The sequence below is a fragment of the Alligator mississippiensis genome, chromosome 1 (assembly GCF_030867095.1).
Source record: "Alligator mississippiensis isolate rAllMis1 chromosome 1, rAllMis1, whole genome shotgun sequence".
Classification (NCBI taxonomy): Eukaryota; Metazoa; Chordata; order Crocodylia; family Alligatoridae; genus Alligator; species Alligator mississippiensis.
In genome coordinates this window covers 426,007,782-426,020,719 of record NC_081824.1, presented here as the reverse complement: position 1 = coordinate 426,020,719, position 12,938 = coordinate 426,007,782, and the positions used below count along the sequence as shown (strand labels likewise).

Below are 12,938 nucleotides of genomic sequence, written 5' to 3'. Positions count from 1 at the left end.
ATATTATCTGGATGTCTGACTCTGACTCCCAACGCAAGTTTTATTCTTCCAGCTTAGTCAAGGTGCATGCTCATGAGGACGGCAAAGAAGGTGTTTCAAGGACGTCCTCAAGGCCAACTTAAAAAATGCAACATCGATGTCAACTCGTGGGAAACTATCATCCAGGACTGCCCTAAATGGAGCAAGAGTCCTCTGCAGGGATCTTAGTATTTTGAAACCTTGTGGCAAAGGCATGAAATAGAATGGCACACCGTTAGGTGCAAATGCCCTGCACAAGTACATTTGCAGGATGCATTTTATATATTGTTAAAACATGAAATGTCATAAACCATTTAAATTCTTGACTCATCTGTTAGGCTAGGGACAAATTACACATAAACTGGTATAAGTGATAAGAAACAGGTTCAGATCTATAACACAACAGAACTTCAGTGCACATAAACCACTTTCAAAATGGCCAAAACTGGTTTAAGATAAGCCTGGATGGATGTAGTATTAGACTTAACTGATTTAGGTTAAATAGATTTATTGTACTTCTGTCCCAGATCCTGCCCCAGATTCATGTTAATTCACAATCCCCCAGCATCCCAGGATGCTTGCACCTCCCCCACGAACCCCTCACAAGGTGGGAGAGCTAGCCTTGGCGCAAGCTGTCTGCTGCAGCTGAGCAGGGAGACATGCTCTAACACTCCCCAGCTTCTGGTCTGAGTGACTGCAGGTATGTGACTACATTTCCAGAATCAAAAGTGAATGTCTGTCACTTGCTTACCAGTTCAGTCTACGTAGCTCAGACTAACCTGTGAAAATTTAATCAATTGAGCCTTGGGCTTTTTGACTACAGGCAGTCCTCAATTTATGACTTTTCAAGTTCTGACAAACAGCACTTATTACCTTTATAAATGGACATCCTTTTTCAAGGTTCCAACGCAGGTTTCAACTTTACAACACTCGATACAGCTGTGTCCGGCTGGTAAGTCTGTTGTGGTGGAAGGGGAGGGGACAGATCAACGGCCCGGCACCAGAGGGATTGGGGCTGGGACAGGGGCTGGGGCAAGAGCTGCCCAGCTGGGACGGGAGGGCGTGGGATGAAGGCACAGCTCATCCAGGGGGCGCACGGTGGAGGGGCAGCTCTTGCCACTGCATGACACTGGTCCGGGAGCACACAGGGGGGCATGTAAACCCAGATCTGCAAGGGGCGGGTGGATCCAGGGCTGCACCATGCTGCACTCCGGGCAGGTGTGGAGGTGCTGCGAGCAGTGGCTATGCCCTACTGCCACTGGCCCAGCCAGGGGGCGGGTGGGGGGGACACAAAAGTGTGGCTTGCTCCAGGCAGGCATGACAGTGCTGGAAGCAGGGGCTATGCCCTGCCGCTGCTCATCCAGCAGGGGCGGAGTGGGCATAGGATGAAGCTGATGTGCTGCCTCTGGACAAGTGGTGTGCAGTGAGGGAAGCTGCCCCCCACACTGCTGCCCTGACTTGGCAAGAGGTGGCAGGGCATAGCCCCCACTCCCAGCACCGCAGTGCCTGCCCCATGCCCCCCTGGATGAGCCAAGCCTTTGTACTGTGCCCCCCACCCCACCCCCACCCCCCACCAGGCTGGGCAGCGCTTGCCCCATTCCCTGTCCCAGCCCCAGCCCCAATCCCTCCTTCACTGCTGCGGCATTGATCTGCGCCCCCACAACCTCTTCCACCACAACAGACTTACCCTATTGAGCATCATAAAGGAACCACTCCCCCAATTGCAACATTGTTCCTATGGGAAAATTGGCTCCGAGCTATGACATTTTGACTTAAGACGCAGTTTTCAGGAACCAATAGTGTCGTAAATCTGAGGACTGCCTGTATTTGTACTCAGCCTTAATGCTTCCTGTTCTCTAGTGCAGAAGTGGCCAAACTGTGGCAAGACTGCCACAGGTGGCATGGGCAGCCTCTGCCTGGCATGCAGGCAGCCTAGCTGACACGAGGTAGGAAGCAGAAAATGCAGCAGATTGGGCAGAGGAAAGGGGATTGGAATGGTACTCGGGGAGGCTACAGAGCTAATTTGGGGCATGACTACCAAAAAGGTAGGCTCCCACTGATCTAGTGTATTTTTCCTCTGTGTTGACTAGTTTTTCTGATATTAAAGTTATTTTCTGACACCTAAGTAGACCCTGAAGGGAAAATGTCATAGCTGAGGGGTTGGCGGCCTTCTGCTGTTGTGGGCAGAAGCTTATGACCTGGCCCTTGCTGGGGGCTAAAAGTTTCTACCTCTCCCACACCTCTGAGGGCTGGAGGTCAGATTCCAAGGTACCCTGCAGCAAGGAGAAACCCAAAGCCTCTAGAGCAGTGCTTCTCAACCTTTCTAGTACCAGGGCCCATTTGTAAAGATCGATGGCCAGTCTCGACCCAATGCCCCTCACTCCTGACCTGCTGCCCCTCACCCCCAGGCCCCAGCTCCCCAGTGTGTGGGGCAGGGGGTGGGTGTTTGGAGTAGGAGGGCATGTGTGGAGCATGCGGGGGGCCACAAGCAGCCCCTTGCAGGCTGGACCTCTGCCAGCATGCAAGGGAAAAACCACTTTTGCCCACATTTTTCTCCATTAAAAGACAATCCACTTTTAAAGTTTGTTGATCCATTTTTAAAGTTTATTCATGACCCTTTCATATGTACTTGTGACCCCCTTTTGGGACACAACCCGCGAATTGAGAAACGCTGCGGTAGAGCAGCAGGTTCAGTTGCAGAGTGCGCTGCTGCGGAGCGGAGGGGCAGTGCAGCTCAACCCTGTGAGACTGATCCCATGTACCAGATCAGACCTCTTTGTGGGCCAGATTAAGCCTGTGGGCTGTAGATTGCCACCCCCTCTTATAGTTCCTTTTCAGCTGGGGCTTTGTAGATGCTTCTGTTATGTTGTTTCTACATTGAAAGACTCATGCTAAATGGCAGGGTAGGCTTTCACCTTGTAGACTAAGTGAATCAGAGGTGCGTAAGCTTTTGTAAGCTAGCTCACTTCATACCCCTTTCTTTTTCCTCCCTTCCCTACCCTTTGTTTTCCAGTAACTGCTTTCTGTTTAGAACCTCTGCTTCCTGAAATGTAGTGTTTTCCGTCCAATTTCTGAGTGGCTGGGGGCTGCAGGCCCCCTATCTGCATGCTGTAGGGGCTGCATGCCCACCAGAGCCGCATCCTGCATGAGCTGAAAGGGGTCTGCAGGACCTCCCCAGCCACAGACTCCCTTGCACCAGGACTGTGCTGCCCTGCCTTGGCCCTAGTGCGGAGGCGGGGGAGGTGGGCACGCCGGAAGCAGATGCTGGGCTAGGGAAGGGGATTTTGGTGGCAGTAGCAGAAAAGTGATGGGGCAAGCAGAATCTGGACTGGGAGTTTGGGAGCTGCACGCAGCCCACAGGCCGCCAGTCGGATGACCGCAACTGGTTGGCTTTCCGTGGTTTACTCTCCTTATGTGCTGTCCCTATGTTAATTTTAGTTCTCGTTCAGTTTTTCTTTTCTTACTCCCTTTTCGAAACATCTCCTAGGTTACGAAACAGAGGTCTGAATGATCCTGACGGTAAAACAAGTTTATCCGTTAAGATGACTCCAGGGAAAGAATCCTGTTTTCATCTACGCAGCCTGGTGAGTTCCACCGTTTACATTTGAAAAGTACCTCTTACAGCACATGTCTTTAGAGCTGATTTTTTTTTTATTATATGATAAGCTTTTCATGGCTTTTCCCTCCCCCGATATGTGTGACGTGGGCCTAGAATTTTGGGGAGATCACATGTTTTTCTGTCGGCAAATAACAGGGTGGGTCAGCACTTCTATTTAGGATACCGTAACGTGCGACTTCTCGGAGCGTGTGACAAAGCGTTCCCATTGACATTACACGGTATTTAGTATTCCCAGCCCCACAACCATGGTTAGTTTTGTCATTGCTGCTACTACTGCTGTTACATTTGTTAGCAGCCCCTGAATTGACAAGTTCCACAAGTCTTCAAGGCTTCCAGAAGTCAGTTTCCGGACTGGCGTTATCGCCGACAGCGCTGGGCATGGCTTACGGCGCTATCAGTGCCGCGGTATTTGCAGCGGGAATGCTGACAGCCTCTTATCCCATGGAGGGCTCCTGACAGTCCCGTTCCAGCTGTGTATTTAACGAGCCCTTTGTTGACAGCGCATTCCAAGAAGGGCAGTTTTCCTGTCTAGGGTCAGCCTCCCGCTTCAGTCCTGCGTCTTCCTGGATGAAGCAGGGCTGGGCAGAAGCCAAGCGCTGCGGTTCTGAGGAGAGCAGTGCCAGGGGAGGGTTAAAGTCAGGATGTCGTCATCACGCTGGGGCGTTTCTCAGCCTTCCTGCTGAGAGCGTCTAGTCTTAGGTTCCTGTGCTCAAACAGCCAGCGAGGAGGCGAGAGAGGCAGGGAAGTGTTGAGGGGACGGGAATGGGGGGGGCCTTTGGGATACATGAGCAAGGCAGATGCCAGTGCTGTGGGCCCCACGGGAGGGGCGGTGTTGCCAGAGGGATTTTTCCCTGGGGTCCTGGGGCCGGAGGCTGCTTGTGACAGCTGAGGGAGCAGGGGCTCTATTCTAATGGTCGGGTGTGAGCAAGCTGAAAACGATTCAAACGAGGCAAAGCACAGGCTCCGCGCCCCAAACTGGAAAGGTGTCGCTACATTCAAGTTGTTCTCGGTTTGTTCCTGCGCAACGTTTAAGCGTGTTCACGCTCGGCAATGAAGCTCGTTCACACTGCGTGATGAAGTACGTTGACACACAACAGTGAAGCACGCTGACACGCAATGAAGTGTGAGCACACAAACAGCGAAGCCTGTTCATGTGCAGCAGCAGTCTAACTGTTGTTAGGCGTGAGCTAGCTGAGAACAACTGAGAGGAAGCAAAGGAGAGGCTCCACACGCGAAACTAGAAAGGTTTTGCTCTGGTTAAATCCTCAGCTCGTTCACAGGCAGCAGTTAACGCGTGTTCACGCTCAACGATGAGGCGCGTTCAAATACAATTAGGTGCATTCACACTTAGCGATTTAAGAGCATTCAACCGCAGTTGAAACACGTTTACACTCAGTGTTTAAGCACATTCACATAGAAGAGTGAAGCGCCTTCCCTTCCTCCTCAGTGATTAGAGCTTAATAGCAGCTGCCCCTTTGAACCCTGCCCCTATAGAAAGGACTCCCAACGTGCCTGTGTGCCGCTAAGAGAGTTGTTGCTGGGAGTAGGGCCCCATTGGACTGGAGAGGGTTAATGCGAGATGCTGCCATCATGGGGCTGAGGCTTCCTTGCAAATCTTGAGCCTCTGTCTCCGGTTGGCAGCCAGCCAGAGACAGGGCAGGGCAGAGGGGGAATGAATCTGGGCATGCCTCTGGACTGCATGGGTGGGCAGGGGCCGGTGCCTTGGACTCATTGGGCAGGAGACATTGCGGGAGGGATGTTCTGCAGGTTCAAGGGGCCAGAGGATGCTGGTGATGGCTGCAGTATATGGCGTGCGCCTGGAAGGGGCCTGCGGTGGAACGTTCCAGTCCTTCCCTCTGATGCCCGGTGGGTGCGGTGTGTGGGTGGTGGGTTGTTGTTGTTCTCCCCGCAAGCTGTGAGCGTGTATGTTGCTGAATCCTGTTCCTAATAAAGATAAAGTTGTTTGCCATCCCCCCAGTCGCTCTGCTGAACGCTGACTCGAGGACAGAATGGAGGTCTGAGTACTCAGAGGGGACAGGAAGGCCTGAGGGGCATGGAGGTCTGAGTGAGTACCCCATCCCAGGAACCTGGTGGCCAAGGGCAATGGTGTCAGAAGTGACCTGTCTCTCAGTGGAGTCACCAACAGCCTGATTAAGGGGGTTACAGCTTTCATTCAGAAGGAAAAAAAAACCGGAGCATTTCAAACCTCCACCAGCATTGTCCTTCACTGGAAATCTTGGGGAGAACTGGAGGAGGCGGGAACAGAAGCTACGATTACACCTTGCAGTCACAAAGGCCGGGCAAGAGGCAGAGGGTTATAAAACTGCAGTCATGCTTCACTGCGTTGAGTATAAAGGCCTCGAAATTTACAACAACATGCAAAGGGTGTTTGCAGACCCTGGTAACAAAACCCTGACAGAGGTGCTTGCAGCATTCAAGATAAATGAACCCAGAAAAAAGCCCCTGTTTCTGAAAGGTATCAGTTCTGGCAACTTAGATACAATGAGGCTGCAGGCATAGATGATTTTGTTACAGAGCTCAGAAGCAGAGCACAGCATTGTGAGTTTGGATCTGCTGAGGATGTTATGTTGAGGGACAGGCTTGTTTGCAGCATAACTGACTGCAAACTCAGGGAAAGGCTTGTGGAAAACCCCTCCCTCACCCTAGCACAGGCTGTGGATATCTGCAGACCAAAGGCTCTCTGCAGAAGCAAGCTTGCATACAGTTGAGCAAAAGCAAATCTGCCATAGCACTTTGCAAAAGCAAAGCAAACTGCCAATGAAGTTTGCTCCACAGGAGGGCCATCAAGCTGCAAAGGGCAAAGTTTGCAAACGATGCGGAAGCACAAGCAAGCCTAGATCCTGCCCAGCTTTTGGAGAAACATGTTACAAATGCTCTGGAGCGAACCACTTTGCAAAAAATGTGCAAATCAAAGGGAGAGGCTCCAAAATCTGCAAAAGGAGTCAGTACCCTATATATGGGCGCAATGTCTGCAAAGGAGCACTCACCGACCTTTGATAAGCCTGGTATAGCTGGCTTGCCAGTTTATTTTAAGTTAGATACTGGAGCGGAAGCTAACGCTATTCCAGTAGATGTAGCAAAGGCTTTGCAAAAGTATGCAAGGCTCAAACTCACGTTACATTAGTTGCATTTGGCGGTGCACCCATCAAACCAAAAGGTGCAGTCATTGCAGGCTGCAAATCTGGTGCTAATGAATCTGATGTAATTTCTACCTAACCGACAACAGTGACCCACCGATACCTGGTAGTCCATGGAATGGCCCTGACAATACCTGCAACCAAGGCGGAACTTCTCAAACGATATCCGGACGTTTTCGAAGGAGTGGGCCAATTTCCCGGTACCTACCACATCTGTGTCGACCCGGCAGTACCACCAGTGGTGCACGGGTGTACAAAAATTCCCTATGCAACCCTAGGCACATAGAAGACTGCCCTCGAAACGCTGGAAGCTATGAGTCATTACGAAGGTGACTAAGCCCACCCACCCTGGGTCAATAGCCTTGTGATCGCACAAAAGAAGGATGGTTCGCTACCACTTTGTTTAGACCCGAGAGACCTCAACAAGGCAGTATTGAGGCAGCACTTTTCTATTCCCGCTGTAGAGGATGTGCAAAAGAGCTTGTCAGGTAAAAAGCTGTTCACCGTTCTTGATGAAAAGGACGGCAACGGGCAAGTCAAATTGGACAAGGAATCAGCCGAGCTGTGTACCACTTCAGTCGCCTTCCTTTTGGTGTTGAGTCAGCTAGCGAAGTATTCCAACAGAAGAATCGTGAGTGCTTTTGGTGACATTCCAGGAATCCACATAATCGCAGATGACATGCTTGTTGTGGCAGCTACCAAAGAGGAGCATGATGCTATCCTGAAACAAGTCCTGGAGAGAGCACGTCTGAAAGGAGTAAAGTTTAATAAGGACAAAATACAGTTTTTAGTCGACAGCGGTAGGTATACAGGCCATATTGTCTCAAAAGATGGTGTCAAACCAGATGAGGACAAAGTGGAAGCCACCAACAGGATGCCCCCTCCAACAGATAAAAAAGGCCTTCAGAGACTCCTCGGAACCATTCAGTGCTTGGCGCAACACATTCCACGTGAGTCAAGCCTGACGGCCCTGCTGAGGGCACTTCTCAGGAACGGCGTTATCTGGCAATGGGGACCCGAGCATCAGGAAGCCCTGGATAAGCTCAAGCAAACCATCACAACGGCACCTGTGCTCAGGTACGTCAACCCAGCAGAGCAGCTGGAGTTCCAAGCCGATGCATCCAAAGATGGCCTAGGAGCATGTCTGTTTCAGCAGAAGCAGCCAGTTGCATATGCTTTGAAGGCTCTAACACAATCTGAGAGAAATTATGCTCAGATTGAAAAAGAACTTCTGGCAATTGTCTTCGCCATGACAGAGTTCCACCAATATGTGTATGGCACCCAGGCATGGGTCCAGGTGGGCCACAGGCCCCTGGGAGCGATTTTTGCGAAGCCTGTAGGCAAGGCTCCGCCACAGTTACAGCGGACGCTGTTGGAGCTCCAAAAAGATGACGTCCAGATTCTCTGTACCGAAGGCAAAGACAAGTTGAACCCGAACTAAAGCCTTACTGGCCAAATCTGGATTCAGGATGATTTCCTTATGATTGGGCCAAAAATAACGAACGCCCACATCGAGCAATGGATTGCAAATTGCATACCCTGTCAAGAGCTCCAACCCAGTACTCAGAAAGAGCCCATGATCTCATATGAGATCCCAGACCTGCCTTGGCTAAAACTAGCAGTGGACATTTTTGACCTACGGGGACAGTCTTATTTGATAAATAGCCAATTGCCCGTCAAGAATGCCGGGGGCGGGGGGGAGGGGGAGGAAGCGGGGGAGGGCTGGGATGGCGTGCCGCCACCTAACGCCCCACGCTGCCGCTGTTCTCCCTCTTGCAGACAAGACAGCTGGCATGGTAATAGCCAAAATAACATCTGTATTTGCTCGCCATGGCATGCCTAAAGAAACTTTGTGATCACATGCCACTTGCAAAGTCACGTGATGAAAAAATTTCGACTGACTGGGGCATAACCATCACCCATTCTAGTGTGGGTTATCCGCAATCCCATGGTTAGGCTGCACGCGTGGTTCAGACCATCAAATCCATGTTTAAGAAGACTTTTGCAGGACGGCTCAGATCTATATCTGGCTTTACTCAATCTGAGGAACACGCCCATTACTGGTCTTGAGTGTGCTCCAGTGCAGCTTCTGATGGGGAGACTTTTGCGCAGTACCCTCCTTGCTACAACGGCGGTGCTAACTCCTAGACTACCGTCGAATGCCTCCCACAAATTGCGGAACCTTCAAAGGCGCCAAAAGAAGCACTATGACCGCATGGCTGCAGTCTTGCCACCTCTACGAGAAGGGGAGAAGGTCAGGATGCAAACAAGTACAGGTTGGACACCAGCATCCGCTATGGCAAAAAGGATGAACCGCGTTCCTACGTGGTAAAAACTCCCAGCAGTAATGTCTACAGGAGAAACAGAAGACACTTAAGGAAAGATCAGTCCTCAGTACCAGCAGAACAAGTTAATGCACCTCAAGAGACGGCAGCAGAACAAGCATCAGAAGTAAAACCAGAGCACCAAGAGCAAGAGTTTCGTTACATTTCAGAGGATCCACCAGTACCCACAGAGACACCTGATGGCACCACGCAAACTAAGAGTGAATGGGTGAAGTTGCCTGTGAAGTACAAGGATTATGTGATGGGATCTAGACCCCTTTGGTGAGCCAAGTGCTAGCAACCTTTAGCTCCATGATCCTGAAATGTTCCGAGTTAAAGTAGCTGCTGATGAACTTTCAACTACTGAAGAGGGAGCTCCCAGAGTGAAGAAGGGGGATGCGGTATATGGTGTGTCCCTGGAAGGGGCCTGCGGTGGAACGTTCCAGTCTTTCCCCCTGATGCCCGGTGGGTGCGGTGTGTGGGTGGTGGGTTGTTGTTGTTCTCCCCGCAAGCTGTGAGTGTGTGTGTTGCTGAATCCTCTTCCTAATAAAGATAAAGCTGTCTACCATCCCACCGGTCTCTGCTGAATGCTGACTCAAGGACAGAACCCCAGGGGCATGGAGGTCTGAGTAAGTACCCCATCCCAGGAACCCGGTGGCCACGGGCAAAGACTATAGCGCCTGTGAGTGAAATGGACTCCTTGCAGACTAAGTAAATCAGAGGCACATGAGCTTTTGTAAGCTAGCTCACTTCATCAGCAGGGATCCTGGTTTTCTCCAATTTAAAAAAATCCCCAATTTTCTCATATATATAGTGGGGTTTCATTTTAATCATGGGAAAATGTGAATTCGGGGTTAGTGGTTTTTTTAACTGAAAATTCGGGATTTTTTTTTCATCAGACAAAACCAGGGGCCCTCTCTGTTCATCAGATGCTAAGAAGGGACTGCCGGAAGCAGAACTTCTATATAAAGCGGTGATTAGCGGTGCCGCACACAAACAGCCCCGGAGATAGGGGGCACCCCTGGCGCACCCCTCTCCACCCTGAATTCCTCTCCCAAACATCCCTTCACCAAGATTCTGCTTCTGGGAAATTTGTGGGGTGGGTGAGAGCCCTGTATAGAGGTGCGAGGTGCGCCAGGGGTGCCCCCTATCTCCGGGGCTGTTTGTGTGACAGAATTCAGAAGACAGAATTCGCCGTTTTGTGTTGTGCAGGGCCCTTGGCAGTCCAGCATGCAGGCAGACTTCAGACACGCTGCTCCTTTAAAAAAGGGCAAGACACCCTGTGAAAGACTGCCTGCGCCTGCTCCAGGGGAGCAACAAAAAGCCTGCACTGGCAGGCAGTCTTTCAAACACCCTTAATTGTTGCCTGTGAAGGAGTCGAGGACAACTTAAATGGAGCCAAGCCTTTTCAGTTTCGGGTGTGGAGCCTCTCAGTTGTTCACGGCTAGTTCACACCCAACAACTAGAACAATGCTTTTGCGTATGGCCACAAGCCATGAGGCGCCAGGCAAACTGTTGTAGGGTGCAGTGTTGAATATGAGCCTTTGACCAGGAGATGGGGCTTGTGCATCTCCCCTCCCCATGCGGGGCACTCCTCCCACTGCACCATCCATCTCCCCCTGCTCAAAGGCCACACAAGGACAAAACTATGCATGCACTCACCACATAGTTGGTGTGAAGTGCATAGTGCTCCATAAGCCTCGCCTTGGTTTTGTGGCGGCCTCTGGCTCTTCCCAGGCCTTCCAGCTTTCAGTTCTGGTTCGCATCTGACCTCTGAGACGTACCGCCTGTGTTCAGTTTGGTTCGTATTGCTTCCTAACAGTGTGACGACAACAGCCGCAGCTTTCTGGCATCCTAAAGCCCACGATTCCTGCTGTAACAGAGGATTTCCGCTGTAACAGAGCTGTTCGCAGTGGGTCACAAAGCAAGCTGCCTCTGACACCCTCCTCAGCTGCACGCTGCTGACCACACTCTCCATCCAGGTGCAGGCAGAGGGACCGCTTTCCTCCTGACAGCCAACCACCCCATCCTCTTGAAGGCTCCTGACAAGTAGTAGCCTGCCTGCCAGACTACAAAGGGTCCCTGCACAGCACCAGCCCCCCCAAATGTCTCTGAAAGAAACAATGAGATCTATTTTTTGACACCAGCAAGTTCTCCCCGAGGGGAGGTGCACCGCTCCTGGAGGACCGCTCCTGGAGGCACTTCAATACCAGGCCAATGCGTGGAGTGGATGGAGCAAGCGCCGAGTCCATCTCCCAGTTCCAAAAATCCATTTAATATAAAGTCCTCACATCGAGGACATATCAGATATTAAACTGATAAGAACAGATTTTTTTTTTTTAATTAATATCAAAATGTTTAATCGTCTCTCCACACCATCTCCTTTTGACAATATTTCACAGAAAAACAATATCATACATAGCACAATCGTAGGGGACGCCCGTCCCCTTTCCAATCACAATTTCTCCACCGTTGTATCACTGAATCCTCTTTATACATAACCATTAATTCACTCCATGACAATACATTTTTGCTTTTTTCTCATACAGGTTCTTGGGACACTTCAAACATTTACAATACATTTTCACATTGTACACAGTCTTTTCACATAGTCTTGTATTTTCCTCCATTTTATTTGCATTTAACTTGTTTCCATCGTTCTTTATTTGTCACACACAATTCACCTTCGTTTTATCTCATTACCACTGTTTTCCCAATGTTTCATTTCCACCTTTCCCCTCTTTTCCCTAATTCCCGACGCTTTTCCTTGCCCTATTTCCCGACGCTTTCCTTTCCCTTCTCTCTCTCTTCTTTTCTTTTCCCTGTCCTTACCCTATCCCGGCCGGCTGAAATAATTCCTGCCACCAAACGCCTTGCCATGCCCTACTCATCTTGCCCTTTTCTCCTTGTCCCTTTATGTAGTCTTTAATCTCGTAGTACCCTAGCTGTGTACATTCCCTTTGTGTGAAGTATACCCCTTTCCCTACTAACAAACATCTCGTTTTCCATAATGCCACCCTCATCCCCATCAAGACCACCCGTACTTCCCGTTGCCTCTCTCCTTGTTTTACCAGTCCGTACACTGCGCTTTCATATGACACCCCCTGTGCCCACCCTATTTTCCTTAGAAATTTCCCTACTCTTCCCCACACCCTTCTCGCGAACGTGCACTCCCAAAAGACGTGATGCACCGTTTCTTCCTGTGTACAGCACTCCCGTGGGCACTCCGCCGATCTCACCAGCCCCCATCGGTGTAGTACTTCCCTGACTGATAACACCTGCCTCACTATACACCACGCTATGTCTCTATGAGTCCCTTTCCACCTTGCGTCTTCTATTCCCTTCCACACCTCTCTCACCTGCTCCCATGCCAAATCCCCCACGTCTGTCAACACATCTTTCTCCCTAATTGTGTTGAAAATCATCCTAGCTTTCTGTAATCTTTCCAGTCCCAATTTGGCCAAACCTTTTGCCCTGACGAATGCCGCCAGCCTATCCACATGCTGCGATGGTTTCCCTGCCCATATCCCTGTCCACCTTTCACCAAATACCCCCCATGCCCTCAAAACTCTGCCTCCCCAGTACTTTGCCCATTTCCCCGCTATTTCTTCCCTTTTCCGTGCTTCCCTGACTAATGCTGCCACCCCGTGCCCATATACGAACGTTTCCACCTCTGGAAAACCCCATCCCCCTAGCTCCCCCGCTTTATAAATCTCCCTTATAAATCTCCCTACGTGCTACCTTTTCTCCCTTACTTCCCCAGAAAAACACACACAATTCCCTCTGTATCCTCCTCGCTTGCCTCCACGATGGGGGGTA

General features: G+C 50.6%; 1 non-coding gene across 1 annotated transcript; it reads right to left on the bottom strand.

The window, feature by feature from the left end:
* Positions 1-11,295: 11,295 nt before the first annotated feature.
* On the bottom strand, positions 11,296-11,479 carry LOC132247843 (U2 spliceosomal RNA). Its single transcript, XR_009459269.1, has one exon. It is a non-coding gene; the product is annotated as a U2 spliceosomal RNA (small nuclear RNA).
* Positions 11,480-12,938: the final 1,459 nt, after the last annotated feature.